Source organism: Lissotriton helveticus, chromosome 6, assembly GCF_964261635.1.
Source record: "Lissotriton helveticus chromosome 6, aLisHel1.1, whole genome shotgun sequence".
In the NCBI taxonomy this organism is placed as follows: domain Eukaryota; kingdom Metazoa; phylum Chordata; class Amphibia; order Caudata; family Salamandridae; genus Lissotriton; species Lissotriton helveticus.
In genome coordinates, this window is record NC_136067.1 from 2,087,113,750 (window position 1) to 2,087,132,585 (window position 18,836).

At 45.7% G+C, this 18,836-nt stretch overlaps 1 long non-coding RNA gene across 1 annotated transcript in view; it reads right to left on the reverse strand.

Moving 5' to 3' along the window:
• Window positions 1-399: 399 nt before the first annotated feature.
• The window catches only part of LOC144762052 (uncharacterized), a 65,884-nt gene continuing 47,447 nt past the window's right edge, over window positions 400-18,836 (reverse strand). Inside the window, exon 3 of the long non-coding RNA XR_013596022.1 lies at window positions 400-1,344. This is a non-coding gene — a long non-coding RNA (uncharacterized LOC144762052). The remainder of the gene's footprint in view (window positions 1,345-18,836) is intronic.

Sequence of the window (18,836 nt, forward strand, 5' to 3'; positions counted from 1 at the left end):
TTTGCTGTATCCAGCTTTTTGCAGAAGGCATGAGGTATAAACTTAAAATTAATGAAGTCCTGATGTTAGATTGAATACAAAGGGTGTACATATTTTTATGGAGTTTATTTTTAATGTCGTGAATGATATGATTTCTGTGATTCTAATGTATTCCTTTAGCATTTATGAAGCAAAAGAATTTGTTTAGCTGAAGTATATTATCAAGATTTTATACTTTTAAATTGTGGCATACATTTTGTATTTACTTACATTAATGGGCCAATGAACCAGAGCAAACAATAAAGTAAAGGTTTTTGTCTCTCAAAGGGTCTGTCCATTAAAACCTCACTGTTTACTTTAGTGCGATGTACAGTAATAAAATCTCTGTGCAGTGCAAACAAGAATGACACCCCACAATGGTAAAGCATTAAGATTTTATTGCGTATTTGGAGTTTCAACATTGGTTTAATCAATTACAGAACTACAAGCAAGGCATTCTACCTTTTCTCTGAAACAGTAACACAGTGTACAAGACAAGGATATAGATGGAAGACAGACAGAAGGCAAAGTAACACAACACCTGGATCTGAATCTACCTATAGCCCCTGCCCTCATCCAAGGGACAGTGTCAAGGGGAGCTCTGCCCTCATCCAAGGGACAGTGTCAAGGGGAGTTCTGCCCTCATCCAAGGGACAGTGTCAAGGGGCGCTCTGCCCTCATCCAAGGGACAGTGTCAATGGGAGCTCTGCCCTCATCCAAGGGACAGTGTCAAGGGGCGCTCTGCCCTCATCCAAGGGACAGTGTCAATGGGAGCTCTGCCCTCATCCAAGGGACAGTGTCAAGGGGAGCTCTGCCCTCATCCAAGGGACAGTGTCAAGGGGGTCAGCTGGTATTGTCAAAAGTAAATCAGGCTTGTGTCTGGCTCAACAAATACTCTTATCAGACACTCATGATGTGCTGTGGCCTCCGTATGATCCCTAAACAGCGCCCCACCGCTGAGCAAGCTAGAAAGTATTGTCAGAGATGGGCTATGCAAATCTATCTTCAGAAGACATGGGATTGATCTTATCCAGACACGTGTCTGTCTGCCACAAGTAATCTTCAATGTACAGGGAGTTACTGAATGCTTTGGGCTCACACAGGGCTGTCTAATATTCTGTCTAAAGGGGTATGATCAGAAAGACGCAGAGGTGTCAGCAAAGCACATCCTTCCCTCATCGAAGGGTCCTTCATGCAGTGGACTCTGGAAAGGATTCTTGATGTCGGTCACAGGAGAGCGAGATCTGTCCGGCGCCTCCATTGACAAGCGCAGGCGGAGCAGGAGCTTGTCATTAATAGGGGGTGGTGGAGGAGCAGATTAAATATCTAAGGAGCAAATGAAGAATAAAATCAATACAATTATGAAGCTGTAAAGATATAGACAAGCTAAACCTTGGATGCACTTGAGCAATTTACTCAATCACAGCATCCACCTTAACTTTTTAACCTGGCCTTACTCTCCACCTACTTAAAATTTTCTTGGTCAGCAGTAAGCCCATTTTAATCTCACCTTATGCACCAGCACTTGTCACCCAAAAAAACCTGCTCCGCTGCAATCAGGCGTCGTAACACACCGGAGAGGCACTCGGCCTCTCTGCTGGGGGCCCAATGAGAATGTGAGTAATTCAATGAGTGAGTGGCGGTGTGTGAGTGTCTGTATGGGTGTATGAGTGCATATGATAGTCACATACTTTTGGCATGCCCTAGGTACCACCAATTGAGATCTAGGCGGATAGCTCCTATTTGCAAACAGCTAGGTACCCGCTGTCACAGTGATGCGTTGCATGCCTGAAAATCTGACTCCAGCATACTAATTCTCTGTGACGTTGCAAACTTTCTAGGTAAAATATGGATTAGTAGATAACACGCTTTGACCATGTAACTGACATAATCCTTTTGTATTTTAATATTTCTTAAATGATTTTATATAAGTAGCTATCCATTAATTTTGTTTTGTACTAAACATGGAATTGTACTGCATGACGGGTCATGCCGTTAACTCTTACGGCATAGACTTTTGCTGCTATACTTCCTGGTCTTCATTATAATTGTTTTTATCGCTCTTATTATTTTCTTAGATAGTTTGAACCTAACCAGATTTTGGATCATTGTAATCAATCTTCAGATCCTTTTGCACTTTAGGCACAGGCACTTTTAAAGTCCGTATTCGTCAATTGGAGGTCAGGCAGATTTTACTAACTCTAGGCTCCTGCTTTTGTATGATGGTTATTAATTCATTATATCTAATGCAAATGCACTTTTGTGGACCCTTTCTCTCCCTCAGAGCTTTAGGAAGTCTCGACTCCAAGAAGGAAAATCCATGTTATTACGGACTTTAAAAATAAATAAATTGATTGTTTACTATGCCTGTACTGTCAGTCAGTCAGTGAAATCACTTTATTCGATAAATTAAAATCATAAAAGTACAGTACACGATACACAATATAATACAATAATATGATCAATAAGACGTATGGGCGATGTTAAAAGAAGAATTAATACAACAGGATCAATTATAAAATACATTAAAGCTTAAAAACTCTTAAGAGAAATTTCATAGAAAAATATAACACACATTTTCATGCAATGTTTAGGATTGGATACCTTTTTTTCCTAAGACGAACCACTGCAACTAGAAAACTGGCAATATTAAAAATATCCCATGTCTCATTTAGCAGTTGGAGATAAAGTAATGCCGGTCTAACCTGTAAAAAGGCCTTTCCCCTCAATTGAGGAACTAAAAATCTCATGCGAATTTCATTGTAATAGTCACAGAACATTATAAAGTGCAGTGTATCCTGTGATGAGAAATTATCACAGGGACATGGACCTATGTCCTCTGGTTTACACCAGCCCTGCAGATTACCCAGCGAGAGCATTGCGGGGGCGTGAGTTATAGTTAGCTCAACTACCTATAAGGGACACTACAAATGGGGGTGGGGTCGCACACTACTCACACACCAGCGGTATCGCTGTCTTCGCCATCCCTGGACACGTGTTTCAGGGTATCACCCCTCGTCAGCAGGGATAGTCCGTGTTCTGGGGTTGCCTATCCCTGCTGACGAGGGGTGATATTTATTTATTTTTATTTATATGCTTCTATAGCGCCTGAATAGACCCCCGAAGGGGTATCTCTGCGCTTTGTCATACAGAAGAACCAGGTATTATGCCCGAGCAGTACTAGTGGGTAGTGGATGGCGGGAAATGATTAAATGCTGGAGAAGAGATGAGTTTTCAGGATTTTTCGAAAAGACAGGTGATCAGTAATGAGTTTTAACGAAAGGGGGAGGGAGTTCCAAAGAACAGGTCCTGCATATGCCAGAGCCTTGCCTCCTTGGCGGGTTTTTTTAATTTTAGGGACCTGAAGGAGCTGGAGATTGCTGGAACGTAGTGAGCGGCCGGGGACATAGGGAAGAAAGGCTGTGGTGAGAAATTTTGGGCCCTTCCCAATCAGGCATTTGTGAATTGTACACAAGATTTTAAATCTGGTGCGAAGTCGCACTGGCAACCAGTGGAGTTCCATCAGTAGTGGCCGGGAGGGAGTCCTAGATGGAACATTCAAGACTAACCTCGCGGCCGTATTCTGGACTACTTGAAGTTTGTTAAATTGGCCTTCATTAGATGACAAAAGAAGGCCATTACAGTAGTCCAGTCTACTGATGACCAGAGCCTGGACCAAGGTCTTTCTGTGGTGATCCGGGAGAAAGGGAAACACCCTTCTCGGCAGTGAAATAACCCCAAAACAAGTACCAGCAACCTGGTTGACATGATCTTTGAATGTCAATGACTGATCGAATAACACTCCCAGATTTTTTATGGTCTGTTTAGGGATAGGGGCAGGTCCCAGTTCAAGAGGCCACCACTCTTTGGACCATAATGTTACTGCTTCCCCATAGAGTACAACCTCAGTTTTAGCTACGTTGCACTGTAAGCAGTTCTCAGCCATCCATTTAGAAACTGCCCTCATCCCTTCTGCAAAAGTTCTTTGTAATGCAGGAGAGAAGGTCTTAAAAGGGAACAGAAGTTGGGTGTCATCGGCGTAGGACACCGGTATAAACCCAAAGGATCTCACTAAGTCAGCCAGGGGGGCCACGTACACATTGAATAATGTGGGGCTTAGGCATGAGCCCTGTGGCACACCCCTGGTGAGCTCCCTAGCGATGGATTTATAGGAGCCCAATCTGACTTCTTGAGAGCGATCCGAAAGAAAGCTCTCCATCCAGGACAGAGCCGTGCCTCCCAATCCTATCTCTCTCAAACGGCCGAGAAGCAATTCGTGAGACACCGTATCGAAGGCAGCGGATAAATCCAATAGCACCAGAATCATCGACCCTCCACTATCCAGCGTCATCCTGATGTTATTGGTGACAGCCAGTAGGGCGGATTCGGTGCTATGGTTGGGCCTAAATCCAGATTGTGAAGGATCTAGGCCATCCGCTGTCTCGATATAGGTTGAAAAGTGGGTGTTCACGTGCTTCTCTGTTAACTTGCCGATGAATGGCAAGGGAGAGATAGGTCGGAGGTTTGATAGATCCGTCCAGGGTAGGGTCGCCTTCTTCCTAATTGGGTTTACTACCGCAATCTTCCATTCCATGGGGACTTGTCCTTTGGCCAGGGAGGTGTTTATAACTGCTTGGATCGAGGGACCTAAGATGGAAATCAGAGGGGCCATTATTTTAGCAGGGAGGAAGTCGTTGGGAGAGCCAGTTTTCATATGGCTGATGAGGGTTGCAAGGTCTTGATCTGTGACTGGAGGGATGACAAGTAGGGAATTTGTGACCTGAGTGACGGTTTTAGCTTGGGGAGGGGATACAGTGACCCCACCCTTAGAGGTTAAAATTTTATTGTAAATCAGGTTTATTTTGTCCTCAAAGAACTCAGAAATTTCGTCACAGAGAAATTGTGAAGCATCCTCGGTACTTTCAGTAGCTGTGGGCTTAATAAAATTTTGCAAGATTTTAAATAGTTCACGTGGACAGTTTCCTGCCTCCTCCAGTTGTACGGAGAAATGGGCTTTCCTAGCTAATTTGATTTTTTTGTAATATGATGACTGAACCTCGTGAAAGGCTTTCCTAGCCTCTTCATTTTTAGATGTTCTCCATATTTTTTCTAATCGTCTGCATCTTTGTTTTTCCTTTCTGAGATCAGCTGTATACCATTTCTCCTGTTTGGTATGGGGGTATTGTTTGTGCAGTTTAAGGGGGGCAAGGGTGTCAATAGCAGATTTCAAGGATTTATTAAATTTCTCTAGTGCAGACTCAGCTGTGTCTGCAGCCGTGACTATCGGTTGCACCCAGTATTCATGCAAGTTGGAGACAGAAATTTTGTGCCATTCTCGACGAAGAATTGGCGGGGGCAGGGCTTTTTGAACTCTTTTAGTCGGTCCAGCCAGATGGAACTCAATCAGAAAATGATCTGACCAGAGGATTTTTTTTGCAGGAAGACATCTTAATTCGGTGCAGTTGGAGAATATAAGGTCAAGGGAATGACCACCTATATGTGTGGCACCGTTGTTCATTACTTTGAGCCCCAGATTAGATAAATCAGCTGTTAAATGAATTGTTCCTGGAAGTTCTGGGTTGTCCATATGTATATTGAAATCCCCAAGGAGGATAAAATCCTCCTTGGCTTTCATATGGGGGGCTAATATTTCAAGGAGGAGCAGAGCAAAATCAGGATTGGGGAGTGGTGGGCGATACAGCAGAGCTCCTTTCCAGGATGTGTTTCCTGTTGTAATTTTAAAAATCATCATTTCCATCATAGGGCTACACATTTTGTCTAAAATTGTAGCTTTAAACATATCCTTAAATATGATCGCTAAGCCGCCTCCTGTTTTATTGGGCCTGTCAACATGTATGATTTTATATCCTGAGGGAACACCCAACACAACAGCCGGTGTTGTATGGGGTTTTATCCAGGTTTCAGTAAAAAAACAAATGTCCGGTTGTTCAGAAAAAATAAGATCCCAAATCTGTAGTTGGTGCTTAGGCATAGAACGTACATTTAAAAGGAGACATTTAAATTACGGGGGAGCTATAGTTCTAGAAGCTTTGTCGAAAGTGGTGTTTCCTACCATGTCCGACTGAAAACGACATTGGAGGCAAGAGAAACTCCCTTCAAGCTGTTTATATTGTAACCGTGTATCACACATCACCCTGGGCTGTAGCTGTCGGAGGGTAACGGGTGTATAAGTGACATGGTTAGTACCTTCTGTACCGGGAATCATCGTGAACTCGCCTTATAGCCTTTATGCCTCAGTCTGCCTTGTCCTGTCGCGGACGGGCGCAGACGGGCAGCTCTTTGGCTGGTCTTCTGCGTTGCTTTGGCGATGCTGCGCGCGATCGCTGCGCGCTCAAAAGGGGCGATGGCTAAATAGGCCCTCCAGATTAGTGCACTAGAGCGCTAACCGCTCGTGGAGTGTCCCGGCAGGAAGTGACTGGCTCTCCCTGGCCCGCCCTCCGCGCAACGGTACTGGTTACCGCGTCGGAACGGGCGGGGCAGGAGAAAAGACGAGCACAGGCTTGTTTAGGTATGTAATTTTAGTTTCCCTCCTCCTTCTAATCAAGAGAAGGGCTATAAGGTTCTAAATCACACCAGTATGCATACCCCGAAACACGTGTCCAGGGATGGCGAAGACAGCGAAGATAGCAGAGAATTGAAAGAAGATGCATCGCGGAACACGTAACTACATTAACCAGAGTCCTTAGGGGCGATACCGCCGGTGTGTGAGTAGTGTGCGACCCCACCCCAATTTGTAACCTATATTGGACACATTTCTCTGGTTTTTTTACGAGTGAAAGTCCAACTAACTATAACATCCCTGAAACCTGTTTTCTTTCAGTAAATTTGAAAGGCTTTTTAACTGCTAATTCCTAACTATAACTTTCCTGAAACCTCTGTTTTTTCAGTGAAAGGTTTTTTAAATCCTAATTTCTAAATATGCCTACATAGGTAGGACATGTGCAGAAAGAGCGAGAAATGCGCAACAATAAGCAAGAGAAGTGCAGAAAAAGGCAACATAAGTCCAGAAAGAGTAAGAAAGGTGCAAAAAAAAATTTGAATTTGAATTTAATTTGAATTTGAATTTAAAAACATTTATTGAGCGCACTTATACCAAGCGGTTTCATGGCGCTATTAAGGGTTACGACCAGCAGGTAGAAAAGGCGCTGGAAAAGAGAAAAGTTTTAAGATTTTCCCGGAACTCTAAGTAAGAGGGTGAGGTACGGAGCCCCAAGGGGAGGGAGTTCCAGAAAGTTGGTGCTAGGGCCGCAAATTTTGCCCCGCCAGCTTTCTTTTTCTTAAAGCGGGGTACGGTCAGGAGAGCCATGTGGGTTGAACGAAGTTCTCTGCCCGGTAAGTAGGGGCTGATAGCTGAGTTGATAAACTCGGGAGCAGTGCCCATCTTGGCCTGGTAAGTGAGGCAGCCCAGTTTGAATAGGGATCGTTCTCTCACAGGCAGCCAGTGCAGGGCCTTCAACAATGGGGTGGCACGATGGTATTTGGGCAATCCATAGATCAGGCGGGCAGCCTGGTTCTTCACCAGCTGCAAGCGATGTATGGCATAGGCCGGTGCGCCATTGTAGATTATGTTTCCATAATCAAGGCGCGAAAGCACCATAGCCATTATGATGACCTTTAGCGCCGGGAGGGAGAAAAAACGGGATATTTTCCTGATTATCCTGAGGGAGAAGAAACAGGAGGATACTACCGAGCTGACTTGGGAATGTACAGAAAGTTGTGCATTTAGCAGGATCCCAAGGGTCTTGACTTTGGGGACCAGGAGTGGGGGAGTACCAAGTGAGGGGGGCCAAAAGGACGGGGACCATGGTCTGCAGCCACCTCCAGTCAGGACTAACTCAGTCTTGTCTGGATTAAGCTTGAGGTGGTTGCAGTTCATCCAGTCCTGAATGAATAGCATTACAGTTTGAACGTTCTGAGCGGATGAAGGGGAATGGGAGAGGTTAAAGATTAGCTGGAGGTCGTCGGCATAGTTGAATACCGTGACCTCCAGCTGCTGCAACATAAAAATGAGGGGGTAGATGTAAAGGTTAAACAAAAGGGGGGAAAGTGACGAGCCCTGGGGGACGCCGCACTCCACCTTGCGTGGAGCGGCAATGAAATCAGCAAGGTGGACCGCTTGAGCCCTATCGCATAGGAAGGATTCAACCCATGAAAGGGCTGAGCCCTCTATGCCCGCCGCCCTGACACGGGTGAGGAGGGTGGAGTGGCCCACCGTGTCAAAGGCGGCGGACGGGTCCAGAAGGATAAGGGCCTGTGAGAGATTGGTGTCGATGCCTTCGCGAAGTCCATCCATTACCGAAATCACTACCTTCTCTGTGGAGTGTAGCGGTCGGAAGCCTGCCTGACGAGGGGAGAGACAGTGGTTTGCTTCCACGTGAGCACTCAGGGTGGTGGTGACGTGAGTTTCCAAAACTTTTCCCAAGTAGGGTAATAGGGAGATGGGACGGTAGTTGGAAGGGGATGAAGGGTCGACACCAGGTTTTTTCAGGATTGGAATAACGACCGCTGCTTTGTGAAAGTTGGGGACAATGCCATGGCTGAGCGAGTCATTGAGGAGAGTGAGGGGGGGGGACAGGGCAGTTTAGGTAGATCCCTCTAAGAATGTGGGCAAGGCCGAAGTCTAGGGGAGAGCCAGATTTTACCCGTTGAAGCAACGGGGGAAGAGAGTCCATGGTCAGAGGAGGAATAGTGGTTAGTTTGGTGGCAGTGGGAGGGGGAGAGGGATTAACGAAAGTTGGTGAGGGGAGGGGAATATTAATTTTGATTTTAGCAACCTTCTCAAGAAAGAAAGCATTGAGCGAGTTGCATAGATGCTGGGAAGGGGGGATCGTGGCCGTGGCTCTGTTGGATGCAGCTAATTCGTGCACCGTGGCAAAGATTTCTTTGGACTGGGACTCGGCCATTAAGACCCTGTTAGAGTAGAAAGCTGTCTAAGCCTCAAGTATGGCTTTTTTATAGATCTGGAGAGCAGAGAGGTAAGCGGTTTTCAGCGTAGGGGAGTAGGCTCTCCTCCAAGCTCGCTCAGCTCTCCGCGTTGCTAGTTTCTTTGCCTTAAGGTCTGAGTTGAACCATCTGTTGGCTGCGTGAGCCCTTTTTACCGTGATGCGTCTCAGGGGAGCGAATTTGTTGCCTGATTGAGTTAGCCAGTTGTTGATGGTTGCCAGCTGGGCAGGGGCGGCGAGGCCTGAGAGGTCAGGGCTGGTCCTGGCCAGGGACGAGCAAAAGGAAGGCATGTCAGCTTTGCCCCATTTCCTAGCCCAGATGTTCTTGCGGAGTGGAGGCTTCGCATTGGGGGCAAGGGCAAGGGAGAATGAGATAAGGGAATGATCATACCAGGAGCAGGGGGAGACGGTGGGGGGTGAGATGGGGAGTAAAAGGGTGGTCGGGGATCGAGGACGGTGGGACATGCGGGGGTATAATTTGTGACACAATCGTAGGAGGGGAGCGGGGAGGGAAGGCAGACAGGCCAAGGGCAGACACCAGGGTTGCTACTGGGGAGGGGATGGTGCCAGGAATACAATGGGAGATGAGCTGATATGGGGGGTAGGTGATCAGCCGGGCAGAGTGTGGTGCCCCTTGCCCCTGCCGGCCGCGGACGGGTGCAGACAGGCTTGCCTTTGGCGCACCTTGGGTGTGCTGACGGCGCGCCCGCTGCGCCCGTCCGCTGCGCCTCCGGGATGATGGCTCCATTTTGTATTGCCGAGGGGTGGGAGGGTGGGAGGGGCCGAGCACTGGACTGCTCGCCCTTCTCCTGCCCTCCACCAAGATGGCAGGGGCCCCAGCAGCGTCTTCTCGGCTGCAGGGGGAAGGTCTGGGGAAGCTGCAGACCACCGGCACACCAAGGTTTCTGAATGGCGGCGGGGGTGAAAACACAGGTAAAATACAATTGTGCAAACTAGTAAAATCAGTCCACAAAGTTAAAAACGTTAAGAGAAGTTAAAAGCCACAGTGGTTAAAAACGCTAAACACATAGATTATTTGCAGGCAAGACCCGGCTTTTCGCCTCAGGACGCTTTTGCCACACTGCGCTCACTATCGTAGTCAGGGGGAATGTGAATTAGGGGCTTTTTGTATTGCCGAGGGGTGGGAGGGTGGGAGGGGCCGAGCACTGGACTGCTCGCCCTTCTCCTGCCCTCAACCAAGATGGCGGGGGCCCCAGCAGCGTCTACTCGGCTGCAGGGGGAAGGTCTGGGGAAGCTGCAGACCACCGGCACACCAAGGTTTCTGAATGGCGGCGGGGGTGAAAACACAGGTAAAATACAAAAAGAAAAGAAGCAAGAGAAGTACAGAAAGAAGCAACAGAGGTGCAGAAAGAAGCCTACTTCGACTGTACCTTTCCACAGATTCGTACAAAGTAGCCTAATTATTAATCCTTTTCCCAAGATGTCTTAAACCTCCCTTTTCTCTTGAAGGTTTACTGTTCATCGACTGTTCAGAATTTGTTGGCCTACCAAATGTAAAACAGCAATCCTAACCCTGTCACTTTTGCAAGTCTGCCAAAGTTTGTGAAGGTATGCATGTGTGTGTCTCTGCTTTTACCTGGTGACATGTTACATAAAATTAAATGTGCAAAAACTTGAATATCTGTGTTTCAGACAACATACTCTGTAAATTTGTGTACAAGATGGTGCATGTATCCCTTTCTGCTCCTAATACAGGGCACATGCATATTCAATAGTACATTTGAGGGGCTCTATAACACCTACATAAAACATGTCTGCCTGTGCAACCGAATGACAGAGCAGAACTAACAAGATTTGACCATCTATAAGAGAAGCAACCCCATTTTAAGCTACCATCTTCAGATCCATAACACATGTGAGAATACATGTAAAAATAGACATATACCTCAGTCATGAGAGCATGCAGACCTTTAAAATTAACAGCTTGCACTTCCCATTTCAAGAGAAGTGTAGAAAAAACTAAGAGATATGCAGAAAGAGTAATAATAGTGCAGAAAGAGGCAAGAGAAGTGCAGAAAGAGGCAAGACAATTGTAGAAAGAGATAAGAGAAGAGTAGAAAGAGGCAAGAGAGTTGCAGAAACAGGAAAGAAAACTGCAAAAAGAGGCAAGAGAGTTGCAGAAACAGGCAAGAGAGGTGCAGAAAGAGGGAACAGGGGTACCGAAAGAGGCAAGAGAAGTGCTGAAAGAAGGAACAGAAATGCGCAAAGAGGGAAGAGAAGTGCAAAAAGAAGCAACAGAGGTACAGAAAGAGGCAAGAGAAGTGCAGAAAGAACAAAGAGGTGCACAAAGAGACAAGAGAGGTGTACAAAGAGGGAAGACGAGTGCAGAAAGAGGCAACTGGAGTACAGAAAGAAGCAAGAGAGGAGCAGAAAGAAGCAAGAGCAGTGCAGAAATAGGCAAGAGAAGTGCAGAAAGAGGCAAGAGAATTACAGAAATAGGCATGAGAAGGAGGGATGCAGAAAGAAGCAACATGGATGCAGAAAGAGGCAAGGGAAGTGCAGAAAGAAGCAACAGAGATGCAGAAAAAAGGCAAGAGAACTATAGAAAGAGGCAAGAGAGGTGCGCAGAAAGAGGGAAGAGGGATGTAGAAAGAAGCAAGAGAGGTGCTGAAAGAGGCAAATTGGGTACAGAAAGAGACAAGAGGGGTGTAGAAAGAGGCAAGAGAAAGGCACAAAGAAGCAACAGACGTGCAGAAAGAGGCAAGAGAAGTGCAGAAACAGGCAAGAGAGTTGCAGGAACAAGAAAGAGAGGTGCAGAAAGAGGGAACAGGTGCAGAAAGATGGAACAGGGGTGCAGAAAGAAGCAAAAGAAATGCTGAAAGAAGTAACATAGGTGAAGGAAAATGCAGGAGACATGCTGAAAGAAGGAACAGAAATGCAGAAAGGGCGAAGAGAAGTGCAAAAGAGGCAACCGGGGTGCAGAAAGAAGCAATGGAGATGCATAAAGAGGCAAGAGGGCTACAGAAAGAGGCAAGAGAAGTGCAGAAAGAGGCATGAGAAGTGCAGAAAGAGACAAGAGATGCGCAGCAAAAAGGCAAGACAGGTGCAAAAAGAGGCAAAAGAACTGCAGAAAAAACCAATAGAGGTGCATACAGAGGCCAGAGGAGTGCTGAAAGAGGCACGAGAAGTGCAGAACGAAGCAACAGAGTTACAGAAAGAGGCAAGAGAACTGTAGGAAGAGGACAGAGGGGTGCAGAAAGATGCAAGAGGGGTGTAGAAAGAGGCAAGAGAAGTCCAGAAAGAAGCAAGAGAAGGGCAAAAAGAAGCAACAGAGGTGCAGAAAGAGGCAAGATGGTTGCAGAAAGAGGCAAGATAAGTGCAAAAAAAGGCAAGAGAAGTACAGAAAGAAGGAAGAGAAGCGCAGAAAGAGGCAAGAGAAGTCAAGAGAGAGGTGTAGAAAGAAGCAACAGACAAGAGGGATGCAGAAAGAAGCAAGAGAGGTGGAGAAACATGCAAGGGAAGTGCAGAAAGAAGCAACAGAGGTGCAGAAAGAGGCAAGAGGGGTGCAAAAAGAGGCAAGAGAAATACAGAAAGAACCAGCAGTGGTGCAGAACGAGGCAAGAGAAGTGCAGAAAGAGGCCAGAAAGAAGCAAAAGAAGCTCAGAAAGCAGCAAGAGAAGTGTAGAAAGAGGCAAGAGAGGCACAGAGAAAGGCAAAACAGATGCAGAAAGAGGCAAGAGAATTGCAGAAAAAAGGCAAGAGGGGTGCAGAAACACGCAAGAGGGGTGCAGAAAGAAGCAAGAGAGGTAGAGAAACAAGCAAGAGAAGTGCAGAAAGAAGCAACAGAGGTGCAGAAAGAGGCAAGAGGGGTCCAAAAAGAGACGAGAAGTAAAGAAAGTACCAGCAGAGGTGCAGAGTGGAAGGGAATCCTAACATCTTACCAATAAAGCTACAATCTCATGAATACAAAACACTTGCTTATGCAGACGATGTGGCGCTGGTTACCCCGAATCCAGGGTCGGCTATTTTTGAAATTGAACAAGAGGCTGTAGCCTTTGGGGCAGTGTCAGGCTACTCACTGAATAAAGGGAAGGCACAAATTATACAAAATAACTGGGTGCACTTTCATGACACAAGGGTTGCTCCCGAGGTCACCTATCTAGGAATTAAGATCACGGCTGACTTAGATCGGCTTGTTGAAATCAATATGACCCCACTACTGAGGAAAATTAAAGCCAATACGGAAAGGATCAACAATCTGCACTTGACCCTGATGGGCAGAATTAACGTAATAAAAATGAAAACATTCCCAAAAGTTTTATTTTTGTTTAGGTCCATTCCATTATTTTTTGATAACATATGGTTCAATAAGTTGGAAGCAATTTTGAATAAATTTATCTGGGTTAAAGGGAAGACAAGGAGAGCCTATAGACACTTAACAGTATCTAGAGAAAAGGGGGGATGGGGGGCCCCCGACTTTAGGCTCTATTACTGGGCTGCTGTCTTACAGTATTATCGGGGGTTAATTGGCGGGGAGATACAGATCACACAGCGGAAGCTAGGCCAAGGTTTACTAATGTATATACTACACTACTGGGCGAAGGGGCGGAGAATGGGTTTCTAAACACAACCGACTTCACTTATTTTAAACACACACGGTTCAAGACTTTAAAGGCGGCTTATAGGGTTTGGAAAGGATTGACAAAAAAACTTGGATTAGGCAGATTTAATAACTATACGAGATTATACACAAACTGCTCACTACCAAGGGACATTTTCAGGGATCTCACTATGAGGGTCTGGCACAATAAGGGCATAGTGAAAATAGGGAATTTGCTTGATAGTCAGGGAAATATGCTACAGTTTGGGGCACTACAAACGAAATTCGGGATAGAACATAACAACTTTTACAAATATCTGCAAACCAGAAGTTTCTTAATGCAAAAACAAGGCGGCCCGGCAGGGCTGGGACAATGTAAAATTATGGATTACATAGAAACAACTAGTCTCTGTACAATAAGACAACTGTACGCAGACCTGAAAGGTACCAAAACGGATGAAAGAGAGAAATATGCTCAAAAATGGACGGGTAAACTAGGGTCAGGGCGTGAAACTTTTCAGCTGTCATTGGATCTTGCTAGGACAGTGTTATGTTCTGCTACCCTGCAATCACAACACTTCAAGACAATATTCTCTCTGTACCATACCCCGGCTAGGATCGCCCAGTGGGGCGGCATAACAGGGATAACGTGCCCCCGATGTAATTCAGCGGGAGCAGACATTGTACATATGTTTTCTCAGTGCCCACAATTGTTTACTCTGAAAATGGCTATCGAAGAGTTCTTTGATAAAACACTTAGGATTAAGATTAAAATGACGGATGAACTAATTATTCTGGGGGTTGGGGATACGGTGGATGATATTTTTGTAGAGTTTACTTTTGTTGCACTTGCAGTCTATCGTATTTGTATAGCAAGAAATTGGGTGGACAAGGCTCCCCCTTCATTTCAGGTCTGGATAGCAAGCCTATTATCTACGTACAACCTAGAAAAAGCAATCTATGCGAGGAAAGGCAAAAGAGCTTAGGTACTAGGTAGCAGAATATGGCAACCTATTACTAGGTGGAAAAGCAGCAGGTTAAACCTAGGGTAGTGTTCAGTAGGCTGTCAAGTTCTTAATGGGTATATATCTGTGTATTATTGAATTTAAATAGGCAATATATAGGTAATATGCTGTCATGGACAGACTTGGAGAACTCTGCAGTTATAATGTACTATAATTATAACAATGGAATGTAATGTATAGCATAAATTGTAAACTGTTTTGTGCTGTAACATATACAGGAATGCATGGAAAAATTTGCGGGGAGAAAAATAAAAAATAATATATAAAAAAAAAAAAAAGAAGTGCAGAAAGAGGCCGGAGAAGTGCAGAAAGAAGCAAGAGAAGCTCAGAGAGCAGCAAGAGAAGTGAAGAAAGAGGCAAGAGATGCACAGAGAAAGGCAAAACAGGTGCAGAAAGAGGCAAGAGAATTGCAGAAAGAAAGAACCAACAGAGGTGCAGACAGAGGCAAGAGGGATGCTAAAGAGGCAAGAGAAGTACAGAAAGAAGCAAGAGAACGGCAAAAAGAAGCAACAGAGGTGCAGAAAGAGGCAAGATGGTTGCAGAAAGAGGCAAGAGAAGTGCAAAAAAAGGCAAGAGAAGTACAGAAAGAAGCAAGAGAAGCGCAGAAAGAGGCAAGAGAAGTCCAGAGAGAAGTGTAGAAAGAAGCAACAGAGGTTGCATAAAGAGGCAAGAGAAGTACAGAAAGAAGCTAGAGAAGTGCAGAAAGAGGCAAGAGAAGTGCAGCAAGAGGCATGAGAAGTGCAGAAAGAGGCAAGAGATGTGCAGAAAAAGGCAAGAGGGATGCAGAAACACACAAGAGGGATGCGGAAAGAAGCAAGAGAGGTGGAGAATCACGCAAGGGAAGTGCAGAAAGAAGCAACAGAGGTGCAGAAAGAGGCAAGAGGTGTGCAAAAAGAGGCAAGAGAAATACAGAAAGAACCAGCAGTGGTGCAGAACGAGGCAAGAGAAGTGCAGAAAGAGGCCAGAGAAGTGCAGAAGGAATCAAAAGAAGCTCAGAAAGCAGCAAGGGAAGTGCAGAAAGAGGCAAGAGAGGCACAGAGAAAGGCAAAACAGGTGCAGAAAGAGGCAAAAGAATTGCAGAAAAAAGGCAAGAGGTGTGCAGAAACACGCAAGAGGGGTGCAGAAAGAAGCAAGAGAGGTAGAGAAACAAGCAAGAGAAGTGCAGAAAGAAGCAACAGAGGTGCAGAAAGAGGCAAGAGGGGTGCAAAAAGAGGCAAGAGAAATACAGAAAGAACCAGCAGTGGTGCAGAACGAGGCAAGAGAAGTGCAGAAAGGGTCAAAAAGAAGCAAAAGAAGCTCAGAAAGCAGCAAGAGAAGTGCAGAAAGAGGCAAGAGAGGCACAGAGAAAGGCAAAACAGATGCAGAAAGAGGCAAGAGAATTGCAGAAAAAAGGCAAGAGGGGTGCAGAAACACGCAAGAGGGGTGCAGAAAGAAGCAAGAGAGGTAGAGAAACAAGCAAGAGAAGTGCAGAAAGAAGCAACAGAGGTGCAGAAAGAGGCAAGAGGGGTGCAAAAAGAGACGAGAAGTAAAGAAAGTACAAGCAGAGGTGCAGAGTGAGGCAATAGAAGTGCAGAAAGAGTCCGGAGAAGTGCAGAAAGAAGCAAGAGAAGCTCAGAGAGCAGCAAGAGAAGTGAAGAAAGAGGCAAGAGATGCACAGAGAAAGGCAAAACAGGTGCAGAAAGAGGCAAGAGAATTGCAGAAAGAAAGAACCAACAGAGGTGCAGACAGAGGCAAGAGGGATGCTAAAGAGGCAAGAGAAGTACAGAAAGAAGGAAGAGAACGGCAAAAAGAAGCAACAGAGGTGCAGAAAGAGGCAAGATGGTTGCAGAAAGAGGCAAGAGAAGTGCAAAAAAAGGCAAGAGAAGTACAGAAAGAAGCAAGAGAAGCGCAGAAAGAGGCAAGAGAAGTCCAGAGAGAAGTGTAGAAAGAAGCAACAGAGGTTGCAGAAAGAGGCAAGAGAAGTACAGAAAGAAGCTAGAGAAGTGCAGAAAGAGGCAAGAGAAGTGCAGCAAGAGGCATGAGAAGTGCAGAAAGAGGCAAGAGATGTGCAGAAAAAGGCAAGAGGGATGCAGAAACACACAAGAGGGATGCGGAAAGAAGCAAGAGAGGTGGAGAATCACGCAAGGGAAGTGTAGAAAGAAGCAGCAGAGGTGCAGAAAGAGGCAAGAGGGGTGCAAAAAGAGGCAAGAGAAATACAGAAAGAACCAGCAGTGGTGCAGAACGAGGCAAGAGAAGTGCAGAAAGAGGCCAGAGAAGTGCAGAAGGAATCAAAAGAAGCTCAGAAAGCAGCAAGGGAAGTGCAGAAAGAGGCAAGAGAGGCACAGAGAAAGGCAAAACAGGTGCAGAAAGAGGCAAAAGAATTGCAGAAAAAAGGCAAGAGGTGTGCAGAAACACGCAAGAGGGGTGCAGAAAGAAGCAAGAGAGGTAGAGAAACAAGCAAGAGAAGTGCAGAAAGAAGCAACAGAGGTGCAGAAAGAGGCAAGAGGGGTGCAAAAAAGAGACAAGAGAAGTAAAGAAAGAACCAGCAGCGGTGCAGAGTGAGGCAATAGAAGTGCAGAAAGAGGCCGGAGAAGTGCAGAAAGAAGCAAGAGAAGCCCAAAAAGCAGCAAGAGAGGTGCAGAAAGAGGCAAGAGATGCACAGAGAAAGGCAAAACAGGTGCAGAAAGAGGCAAGAGAATTCCAGAAAGAAAGAACCAACAGAGGTGCAGACAGAGGCAAGAGGGATGCTAAAGAGGCAAGAGAAGTACAGAAGAACCAACAGAGGTACAGAAAGAGGCATGAGAACTGTAGAAAGTGGGAAGAGAGGTGCAGAAAGTGGGAAGAGGGGTGCAGAAAGACGCAAGAGGGGTGCAGAAAGAAGCAAGAGAGGGGGAAAAACAATAAAGACAAGTGCTAAAAGAAGCCACAGAGGTGGAGAAAGAGGCAAGGGAAGTGCAGAAACAACCAACAGAGGTGCAGAAAGAGGCAATAGAAGTGCAGAAAGAGGCCGGGGAAGTACAGAAAGAAGCAAGAGAAGTGCAGAAAGAAGCAAGAGAAGTGCAGAAAAAGGCAGGAGAAGAGCAGAAGGAGGCAAAAAATACACAGAAAAAGGCACGAGAAGTTAAAAAAAAAAGCATCAGGTGCAGAAAGAGGCAAGGGAGTTGTAGAAAGAGGAAAGAGGTGTGCAGAAAGAAGCAAGAGAGGTGCAGAAAGAGGCAAGAGACATCCAGAAACAAACAACAGAAATGTAGAAAGAGAAGTACAGATAGAGGCAAGAGAGTTCAGAAAGTGGAAGGAGGGGTCCTAAAAGAGGGAAGAGGGGTACAGAATGAGGCAACAGGTGCAGAAAGAAGCAGGAGAGGTAAAGAAAGAAGCAAAATGGATGCAGAAAGAGGCAAGAGAAAGGCACAAAGAAGCAACAAAGGGGCAGAACAAGGCAAGAGAACTGCAGAAAGAGGCGATAGAGTTGCAGATAGAGGCAAGAGAAGTGCAGAAAAAAACAACAGAGGTGCAGGAAGAGGCAAGAGGGGTGCAGGTAGAGGCAAGAGAAGTACAGAAAGATCAACAGAGGTGCAGAAAGAGGCAATAAAAGTGCATAAATAGGCCTGAGTAGTACAGAAAGAAGCAAGAGAAGTGCAGAAAGAGGCAAAGGATGTGCAGAAAAAGGCAAGAGAGGTGCAGAAAGAAGCATGAGAACTGCAGAAAGGCCCAACAATGGTGCAGACAGAGGCAAGGAAGGTGCTGAAAGAGGAAAAGGAAGTACAGAAAAAAGCAACACAGGTGCATAAAGAGGCAAGGGAGGTGCAGAAAGAGGGAAGAGAGGTGCAAAAAGAAGCACAAGAGATGCAGTAAGAGGCAAGAGACATCCAGAAACAAGCAACAGAAATGTAGAAAGAGAAGTGCAGATAGAGGCAAGAGAGGTGCAGAAAGTAGAAGGAGGGGTGCAGAAAGACGCAAAATGGATGCAGAAAGAGGCAAGAGAAGTGCAGAAAGAAGCAACAGAGTTGCAGAAAAAGGCAAGAGAACTATAGAAAGAGGTGTCGTGTATTTCTATAGGTTCTGAATCGATCCCCCTATTCCTGACCCTATTCTGGTTAAACTTACTAGCTAGTTAACTAACAGTCAGCCCATGAGGCAAGAAATCCCCCATGATGCAGATACCGTTATCTGACGCAGTCACACTACGGCACAGGAACGTGTTATCTGATTAGGTCATAACGCTTGAGATCTAATTAGACAAGCGATATTCCTCCAGCCCCTGATAAGGCATACGACGTTCTCATAACAAAT